Source organism: Dioscorea cayenensis, unplaced genomic scaffold (genome assembly GCF_009730915.1).
Source record: "Dioscorea cayenensis subsp. rotundata cultivar TDr96_F1 unplaced genomic scaffold, TDr96_F1_v2_PseudoChromosome.rev07_lg8_w22 25.fasta BLBR01001226.1, whole genome shotgun sequence".
Lineage (NCBI taxonomy): Eukaryota > Viridiplantae > Streptophyta > Magnoliopsida > Dioscoreales > Dioscoreaceae > Dioscorea > Dioscorea cayenensis.
Genome location: NW_024087617.1, coordinates 17,308 through 26,867, shown reverse-complemented (window position 1 = coordinate 26,867; position 9,560 = coordinate 17,308). Strand labels below are relative to the sequence as shown.

The window sequence follows — 9,560 nt, the reverse complement described above, 5'->3', positions numbered from 1 at the left end:
ATTATGGTAGGGTCTTCCACTTTGGTTACCCCAGTTTCCTTGACACTTGGGTCAACTCCGATCCTTGTCTCAACCTGTTTCCCACTTCTAAGGGCAATGGCCTTCAAGTGCTCTCTTGGGTTCTCCTCAGTGTTGCTACGAAGACTGCGTGAAGGTCGTTCATAATTTACTTTAGCAAGCTGCCCCACTTGGTTCTCGAGGGACTGTACAGAAGCTTGAAGGTTCCGCAAAATGGAGCTAATTTCATTGAACTGTCCGGTATATTGAGCAAGCTGAGCACTCACCTTACTGAACTGAGAATCCATATTGCTGGTTATGCTATTAAACCTTGATTCAGTGTTGATCATGAACTTTGCAAGCACATCTTTAGTAGTGAACCTCTTCTCTAGCACTGGTTGTTGTATTTGGAGAACTTGTGGAGGCGGTGCAGCTTTTTGTTGTTGCCCCTGATTCCATGAAAAGTTCGGGTGCTACTTCCACCCCGTATTATAAGTCAAACTGTAAGGATTCCCTTGTGGCCTTTGTCCCCCAATATAATCAACATTCTCAATTGGGGTGATGGAGGAACTAGCAATAGGACATTGGGCGACTCCATGCCCTCCACCATAAGTGCTACAACTCATCACTAACTCTGATTTCGAGCTACTGCCTATGAGCATGTATAGCTTCCGAGACAACACATCAACCTTTGCGGCAATAACATCATAGGAACTAACTTCATAAATTCCGGCCCCTTATGTGGTGCACCTCTTGAGGCCCAATGAGACTCATTGCTTGCCATTGATTCAAGGAGTTGGTTGGCTTCGTAGAGGTATTTGTTACTAAGAGATCCACCCGATGCGACATTAATTAATTGACGAGTTGCATAGTTCAACCCGTTGTAGATGATTTGAACCCACATTCAAGAAGCAAAGCCATGATGGGGACATCTCAAAAGAAGGTCTTTGAATCTCTCATAAGCTTCAAATAGTGTCTCTGACTCTCCTTGTTTGAATGCCAAAATTTCTTGCCTTAGCTTTGCCGCTTTGCTAGGAGGAAAATACTTTCCTAAAAATTTTTCCACCATATCTTTCCATGTTTTGATCGACCCCGGCGGTAAGGATGTGAACCACCGGTATGCTCCATCTCTCAAACTGAAAGGAAATAGTCGTGGCTGGATCGCATCGTCAGTCACCCCGTTTACCTTGAATGTAGAACAAATTTGAAGGAAACAGGAAAGATGACCATGGGCATCTTCATTTGCAAGACCATTAAATTGGACTGAATTTTGTACCATGCCAATGGTGCTTGCCTTGATCTCAAAATTATTTGTGGTGATGGATGGCGCTTGCACACTAAATTCTTCGCCCGTGAATTGCAGCCTTTCATATTCGGATAAAGTACGTCTTTCTTCGGCCATGATTACAGATTATGTGTCCTCAATTTTAATGTTTCTTTCACTAGTGCTTTCACCCACTTCTCTAAGTCTTCGATTCAAGGTTGTCTCAATTTTGCTGTCTTGTGCCACTAAGTTTGATGGATTTGCTCGTGTCATGAACAATACCTTGCAAAGTCAATAAAGATAGAGAAAGTTAAGCTAAAAAAGAAGCAAGACAAAAGAAAAGAAGACATAAAAGAAAAGAAAAATGGTTAGAGCAATAAGCTAGAAGTTTCCTAGAATTCCTTAATGTCCCCAGCAACGTCGCCAAAAACTTGGTTGATCGCCCGCAAGTGTACAGGGTCACCAAGTAATACCTTGTGCAAAAGCCCAAGTATTGTATTACACGGGGCTAATGAGCTCCTATTACCCTCCATCACTTACTTTCTAACCTTACCACTTAAGCATGGTATATTACTCTAATACATGCAAGAATGTAAATAAAACACAAGTGTAACAATTCCAAGGCAAGCAAGAAAATCACAAGAGCAATGATGATAAGAATAGGGCTAGGGATGAGGATTCCCAAGAGGGGTCATCATGATGTATGGATGCAAAAGAATAAAATAGCAAGGGTGATTTAGACCGACGGACCTCAATAATAGTTCAACCCCAATTTCTCGGGGGTTAAACCCTAATCCCGTACAAATGATGATAAGGATCTCTCCTAAATCATATTCCTATGATTGTATTAAGTGAATGGAGGTCGCGAAAAAGGATACACTTCACCTAAGTTCATCCTCATGGTTCGGAGGGGCAACCTACATCCAATTTCTCGGCATGTTGGTCAAAGATCTCCCCTTGTAGCTCAATAATGATCTAGTACACGCGAGTAGGTCACGTCTACGTGTACAACTCAAACAAGAACTAAGGATTTCTCCACAAAATAGTTCTAGGCATAAAACACAATGAGCTAAACCATAAATCACAGCAATGCACTGCAAATAAAAGTGAAGCATCCAAAATACATGATGAACCCCCCAAGGTTCACCTACATCCGGTGGCCTTGGGGTCTAGTGTGCCATCACACAAACAAGTATCTCAAACATAACAAAAACAAAAATTAAATACATAAATGACACTCTCTAGTCCAAATGATGATGAGGAGGAAGAATGCCAGCCGAATTATGCTTCTTCTTGCCCAAGGAATGCCGAATGCTCCTCCTCCTCCTTTGATGATGAAGCTTTCCCATTGAAGTTCAAGCCCCTTGATCTTCCCAAGACTCAAGCCAAGCTTTCCCCAAAATGATGTCTTCGTTCCTCTCCTTTCTCCCAAATGGTGGCTGCCAAAAAACTCTCCAAAGAGTCCTCTCAATCCTCCCCAAAATCACCCTATATACCACTCATCATACCTGACAAGGTCCCATTGCGTATATCCCGCAAGTGCACGGGTTTGTCGAAGTAATAATCCCGGGTGAGCAGGTATCGAATCCATAGGGAGTAGGGAATAAAAATACTTAATCGATTCTTAGATATGTAAAAGATCAATGATAATGAGTGTGACAATGATTCAATTCTCAACAGTAAAAGCAACAAGTAAGAGAGCAAAAGTAAAGAAGGGGGGTAAGGCAATCGATAAAGATGGGGTACCCGGATAATGCTCCACCTAGGATAATTGTTTCAAGTGCAAGAAGCCTCTATTATGCTTCCTAATCAATTCAATGGTGAGTCGTGGAAATCCTTAATTACATAGTCCCAAATTTAAGGTCAACTATCCCTAACTCTATACATGTCGCGGAGGAGAAATAGAGCAATCTCAACACCTCGTACTCGCATAGAGTTGCAATGAGCTCTAGGGATTCCAAGTGATAAATCTCTTCCTAATTATAGACCTAACCTTTTGGTCCAGGTAGAAGGTCCCTAACCACAATTAAGCCCTAGATACTAAGATCACCTCAATGCTTCACTCCGTTGCACGAGCAACTAAGCCCCAGCGGAAGTTCATCCCTTAGACCATTCACTCTATTATGACCGCAAAGAACTTGAGGAACGGAGGTAGAGTCTATCACGCCGGAGGGGAAAGGGGACGCTCCCGTACCTCTCGACTCACCCTCTCAACACTCTCCAACCTAGCTTTATCTAACGCTCGTGGTGTGTCACTCACTCACAAGGTTACCAACAAGAACTCTCAACCCTAGTGTCACTCTAGGGGAAATATTAATACAATCAAGCATTCAAGGTTGGAACTCACAATAAACATCAATTTATTGAAAGCATAATAAAGAGGTTCAACGAAACAAATACATCCTAGGGTTCACAATACCCGAGTACCCACTAGGGGTTTAGCTCTCCATGGAGCTAAGTACAATCAAAGAAATAGAATGTAAAAGTAATGGATCCATAAAGAAAACTCCTCGATAGTCATGTCGATGGTCTTGTGGAAAGTCCTCTACTCGTCGTCCAAGGATTCCCTCGTCCGGTATAGGATACGCCTCGATGGAAGCTCCCCTACCAACCTTCTTCCTAAGGAATGATGATGTCAGAGCTGTAGAACCTCTCCAAAACCTTGGCCAATACCCCTCAAAACCCTAGCCGAAGCCTTCTCGCAAGTTGGGGAAAAGATGGAGAAAAAATTCAAAAATCGGGGCTGATTCAGCTTTAAATAGGGCTGGAATCGAGTGACTACACGGGTGTGTATACTTCACGTGCCCATGTGGAATTTCCACATGGGCGTGGGTAATTTCCACGCGCCCATGTGGATTCACTGAAACTATCATTTTCGGCCGGTTGTGAACAGTAACCTCTATAGTGTTTGCTGTAGTAATTTGCTACAGTGTTTATGCCGTGGATCTCTTTGCTTCTTCAGTGACGGATAAGTTGATTGAGATCTTGTTCTATGTGCATAAGTCGGAATGCTTGAGTGTGACAGCCCTTGTGCCCCTCCTCCAAATGGCTGTGCAAACTCAAAGACGGGGAGGTTGGCACACACTCTAGCATCTCGCACCCGACTTATATCTTCGCGTTTGAACCTTAGCAAGATTTCCTCCAAAATCAGTGCATTGTGATCCACATTGGCTTCTTTCCTTCATAATTGGTTTCACAACCCTACCTGCATAAGATTTCCTCGGCAACGATGCCAAAAACTTGACAAGGTCCCCTTGCGTATATCCCGCAAGTGCACGGGTTTGTCGAAGTAATAATCTCGGGTGAGCGGGTATCGAATCCACAGGGAGTAGGGAATAAAAATACTTAATTTTATTCTTACCTATGTAAAAGATCAATGATAATGAGTGTGACAGGGATTCAATTCTCAACAGTAAAAGCAACAAGTAAGAGAGCAAAAGTGAAGAAGGGGGGTAAGGCAATCGATAAAGATGGGGTACCCGGATAATGCTCCATCTAGGATAATTGTTTCAAGTGCAAGAACCCTCTATTATTCTTCCTAATCAATGCAATGGTGAGTCATGGAAATCCTTAATTACATAGTCCCAAATCTAAGGTCAACTATGCCTAACTCTATAGGGTTGCAATGAGATCTAGGGATTCCAAGTGATAAATCTCTTCCTAATTATAGACCTAACCATTTGGTCCAGGTGGAAGGTCCCAAACCACAATTAAGCCCTAGATACTAAGATCACCTCAACGCTTCACTTCGTTGCACGCACAACTAAGACCCAGCGGAAGTTCATCCCTTAGACCATTCACTCTATTATAGCCGCAAAGAACTCAAGGAACGGAGGTAGAATCTATCACACCGGAAGGGAAAGGGGACGCTCCTGTACTTCTCGACTCACCCTATCCCTCTCCAACATAGCTTTGTCTAACGCTCGTGGTGTGTCACTCACTCTCAAGGTTACCAACAAGAACTCTCAACCCTAGTGTCACTCTAGGGGAATGTTCATACAATCAAGCATTCAAGGTTGGAACTCATAATAAACATCAATTTATTGAAAGCATAATAAAGAGGTTCAACGAAACAAATACATCCTAGGGTTCACAATACTCGAGTACCCACTTGGGTTTTAGCTCTCCATGGAGCTAAGTACAATCAAAGAAATATAATGTAAAAGTAATAGATCCATAAAGAAACCCCTTCGATAGTCGTGTCGATGGTCTTGTGGAAAGTCCTCTACTCGTCGTCCAAGGATTCCCTCGTCCGGTATAGGATACGTGATAAGTGCTTGTGTGATATGAATGCGAAGCATTCTTTCCTTATGTTGAGCATTACTTTTATTGGGTTTTTACACTAATATGTGTGTTTTTATGTTACTTTTAGGCAGGTAGGGTTGTGAGGTCAAGTATGAAGGAAATAGGCCAATGTGGATTATAATGCACCAATTTTGGAGGAAATTTTTCTAAGGTTCAAACGTGAAGACATAGGTCAGGTGTGAGATGCTAGAGTGTGTGCCAACCTTCTCTTATTCGAGTGGGCACATCCATTTGGAGGGGCACAAAGGCAGTCACATTCGAGCATTCTGACTTATGCACATAGAACAAGAGCTCCACCAATGTGTACACCATTGAAGAAGAAAGTGATCCACGACGTGAACGTGTGACCGTTTGCGTTACCCCGATGAAAGTATGGAATTGGGAAGCTATTCAGGCAAATACTGTAGCAGAGCAATGCAGTAACACTGTAGCATATACTGTAACAACACTGTTCACAGCCGGCCGAGAAACCAGAGAAATAGACAATCCACACAGGCGTGTGGAAATTATCCATGGCCATGTGGAAATTCCACACGGGCGTGTGGAGCATACACGCTCGTGTAGTCGCCCGTTTCCAGCCCTATTTAAAGCCGATTCAGGCCCGATTTTGGTATTCTTTTCTCCATCTTTTCCCCAACTTTAGAGAGGGCTTCGGCTAGGGTTTTGAGGGGTATTGGCTAGGTTTTTGGAGAGGTTCTATGCCTCTAACATCGCGCGTCATTTTTAAGAAGGTTATTGGGAGAGCTTTCGTCGGCACCGATCCGGCGAGGTGTATCCTAGGCCAGACAAAGGATCTCTTGCGATGAGTAGAGCACTCTCCACAAAACCATCGACACGACCATCGAGGGGGTTTCTTTATGGATTCATTGCTTTTACATTCAATTTCTTTGATTTTACTTAGCTCCATGGAGAGCTAAACCCCTAGTGGGTACTTGGGTGATTGTGAACCCTAGGATGTATTCGTTTCATTGAACTTCTTTATTATGCTTTCAATAAATTGATGTTTATTGTGAGTTCCAACCATGAATGCTTGATTGTATGAACATTTCCCCTAGAGTGACACTAGGGTTGAGAGTTCTTGTTGGTAACCTAGTGAGTGAGTGACACACCACGAGCGTTAGACAAAGCTAGTTTGGAGAGGGTTGAGAGGGTGAGTCGAGAGGTATAGGAGCGTCCCCTTTCCCCTCTGACATGATAGATTCTACCTCCGTTCCTTGATTTCTTTGCGGCCATAATAGAGTGAATGGTCTAAGGGATGAATCTCCGCTGGGGCTTAGTTGCGCGTGCAACGGAGTGAAGCATTGAGGGGATCTTATTATCTAGGGCTTAATTGTTGTTAGGGACCTTCCGTCTGGACCAAAGGGTTAGGTCTATAATTAGGAAGAGATTTATCACCTGGAATCCCTAGAGCTCATTGCAACTTTATTCGAGTGCGAGGTTGAGAGGTGATTTAATCTCTCCTCTGGGACATGAATAGAGTTAGGCATAGTTGACCTTAGATTTTGGACTATGTATGTAAGGATTTCCATGACTCACCATTGCATTCATTAGGAACCATAATAGAGATTTCTTGCACTTGAAGCAATTATCCTAGGTGAAGCATCATCCGAATACCCCATCTTTATCGATTGCCTTACCTCCTCCTTACTTTTACTCTCTACTTGTTGCTTTTAATTGTTGAGAATTGAATCATTGTCACACTTATCATTGTTGATATTCCACATAGCTAAGAATCGAATTAAGTGTATTTACACCCTACTCCCTGTGGATTCGATACCGGCTCACCCGGGATTATTACTTCGACAAACCCGTGCACTTGTAGGATATACGCAGGGGATCTTGTGAATACACCTCGACGAAAGCTCCCCTACCAACCTTCTTCCTATGAAATGATGATGTCAGAGCCGTAGAACCTCTCCAAAACCTTGGCCAATACACCTCGAAACCCTAGCCAAAGCCCTCTCGCAAGTTGGGGAAAAGATGGAGAAAAGAATGTAAAAATCGGGGCTGATTCGGCTTTAAATAGGGTTGGAATAGGGCGACTACACGGGCTGATTCGTTTATGCCGTGGATCGCTTTGCTTCTTCAATGACGTATAAGTTGATGGAGATCTTGTTCTATGTGCATAAGTCGGAATGCTTGAGTGTGACTGCCCTTGTGCCCCTCCAAATGGTTGTGCAAACTCAAATACGGGGAGGTTGGCACACACTCTAGCATCTCGCACCCGACTTATATCTTCGCGTTTGAACCTTAGCAAGATTTTCTCCAAAATCGGTGCATTGTGATCCATATTAGCTTCTTTCCTTCATAATTGGTTTCACAACCCTACCTATATAAAAGTAACATAAAAACACACATATTAATGTAAAAACCCGAGAAAAGTAATGCTCAATATAAGGAAAGAATGCTTCGCATTCATATCACACAAGCACTTATCAATACCCTCCAAATGGCCTCAATCCCCGGTGATATCCTCAGCTCAATGAGGACCTCATTGAGCTGGTATACCGGCTCAATGAGGTCCTCATTGAGCCCCTCATTGACACTGTTTGGGGTAGGCAATCTCCACAAATGTTCTCAGAATAGTGTCTATACTGGCTCAATGAGCACCTCATTGAGCCAATATGCCTTCAAGCAGATCATCTTCTTCTATAGCTACAGTGATCCTCCCAGGCATCATTGAGGCCGTATGCCAAGATTCAATTCCTGACTCAAAAACCCACCATGTGCTACAGTGGCATCTACAATAAATAACACACGATTAAGCACAAAACAGGCATCAATTCTTATAAAAATACATGCTAAATACATCAAATATATACATTAAAATACGTACATTTAGACACTTATCATTGCACCACCCCAAGGATCTCAATTTCAACAACCGGCTTTTGATAAGGAATTTACCACTGAAGAGGTCCTTGCCAAGTTCATGCTCAGTACTGATGCCAGGTTCAATAGCCTAACTAGTAGCATGGATGCAAAATTTGGCAAGATGAATGCTCAGCTCACTCAGCATACCAAATAGTTCAGTGAGATAGGTTGAGTTTTGAGAAACCTCCAAGCTTCTATAAAATCACTTGAGGATCGAGTAGGGGAACTCGCCAAGGCAAATTCTGAGTGTCCTTTAGGTTTTTTTCCTAGTAACACGGAAGACAATCCAAGGGAGCACTTGAAGGCCATTGCCCTTAGAAGTGGGAAGCAAGTGCAGACAAGGGTCGAAGTTGACCCAAGTGTCATGAAAAGTGAGGTAGCCTTGGGGTAAGACCCCAAGCTAGTTGAAGAAAACAATGAAGATAAAAATCAGTGAAGAAATGACAAGCCGCAACAACAAAAATAGTCAAAATCATCCGAGTACAAGCCTCCTATCCCTTATCCAACCAGATTGAAGCATGACAAGGAGGATATTCACTTCAAAAAACTCATCAACATCTTCAAACAACTCCAATTGAACATCCTAATAGTTGAAGCATTGACTCAAATGCCGAAATATGCCTAGTTTTTAAAGAGCTCCTTACGAACAAGAGAAAGTTGGAGGAAGAAAGCACGGTTTCCCTTACAAGGAATTGCTCGGCCATTTTTGAAAAGAAGCTCCGACAAAAGTTGAAAGATCCGGGAAGCTTCATTATCCCGTGGATGCTTGAAGGTGGAGTCCAAGAAAATGCTCTAGCGGATTTGGTGGCTAGCATAAATGTCATGCCCTACACCATGTATTTGAAACTTGTCCTAGATGAGTTAAGGCCCACCAGGATGACTCTACAATTGACGGATCGATCAACAAGGAAACCTCGTTGGATTGTTGAAGATGTGATTCTCCAAGTGGACAAATTTGTCTTTCCTGTGGATTTTGTCATCATGGACATCGATGAGGATGTGGAGAGACCATTGATTCTTGGCTGACCATTGTTCTCATCATTTTTAATTGTGGTGTATTTGTGCAACTTCTTGAGAAACTCATGTTTAGGTGTTAATTCATGTGCTAGATCGTCGTTTT

General features: G+C 42.8%; 1 non-coding gene across 1 annotated transcript; it reads left to right on the top strand.

Annotated features, from left to right (window-relative positions):
* Positions 1-911: 911 nt before the first annotated feature.
* Positions 912-1,018, top strand: LOC120255885. The gene has a single exon (XR_005535130.1). It is a non-coding gene; the product is annotated as a small nucleolar RNA R71 (small nucleolar RNA).
* Positions 1,019-9,560: the final 8,542 nt, after the last annotated feature.